This window comes from Plasmodium inui, assembly GCF_000524495.1.
Source record: "Plasmodium inui San Antonio 1 unplaced genomic scaffold supercont1.20, whole genome shotgun sequence".
Taxonomy (NCBI): Eukaryota; Apicomplexa; class Aconoidasida; order Haemosporida; family Plasmodiidae; genus Plasmodium; species Plasmodium inui.
In genome coordinates, this window is record NW_008481854.1 from 228,140 (window position 1) to 229,483 (window position 1,344).

The window sequence follows — 1,344 nt, forward strand, 5'->3', positions numbered from 1 at the left end:
AATTTTATAATAATAATTATTATATATTAAATAAATGTTAATATATATTAAGTAATTCTTTTATAAATAATTATTATATTAAATAAAATATTAATAAATAATATTTAATATTATGGAATATTTTTATATAACTAATTTAAATATTTAATTATTTTAATTTAATATATTGCAAATAAAACATTTAATTATATATTGTGCAAAATAATAATTTTATAATTAATTTAATAAAATATTAAAAATATTTTTAATTATTATTAAACAATTTTGTATTAAATAAAACGGTTTTTAAGAAATTAAATATTATAAATACATTTAATAAATTATAAAATGACAGTTTTTAGTATTTATTTAAAAATATTAAATAAAATTAAACTATATTAAGAAAATAATATATTAATTAATTTAAATTTATTTCAGGAAATAGAATAACGGAAATTATAATAATTAAATCATTGTTATGCATAATTTCTATATTTTAGTTTTGTTTAATTATAGTTATATAGTAATAGTATTCATCTTTAATTCAAAATGTTTGTCATTTTTAGATAACATGATTATATTTAGCAAGATAACAAATGAATTACTTGACTCTATTCTATATTTAACTTACACATTTTAATCATCATATAAATTGCGTTTCACGTCTTTTCTATAAGTTAAAACATTTGTGTCCTTACGTTTATTATGAATTCTTTTAAGAAATAGCAACATAAGTTATTGTTACTAGGGTATCCACATATATTGAGTTCATGAATTGTGCATCGCACTTTCTAGAAAAATACTTGGTATTTTTATATGCTTTCTCTTTCTGGAATATTACGATGATTTTCTTTTACTACGATGTATAACTTTAAATGCCCTTTTTTATGTACTGATTTGATGCGCATCCTGTGTTTGTTGTGTATACTTAAATATATATATATGACCTATGACATGTTATTACTTATTCCTCATAAATTAATAACGGTTCTTAGACAGCCCTTATCATATTTCAGATCAATTTTTTTCATCATGACATGTAAGTTTTATTGACTTGTCAATTATGTTTTCCTTGTTTGCTCCATAAACATGATCATATTATATCCAAATTCTGCTAACGAGTTGTCTTAATTACTATGTTTATGATTATCTTCTAATGGTATGAATAGATTTAATCTTTTCCTCAATTATTTCAAGTAATTCTATAATTGAACTCTTTCAAAATACATGGTCCTATAACCAATTAAATCCCAATTTGAAAAACCCTATTGTCACATTTTCTAACACTTTTTGTTGTAACTGATGATATGTTGTGAAAGAAAAATTTCTTAACATGTTCAATTATGCCACCTTTTTAATGAAACA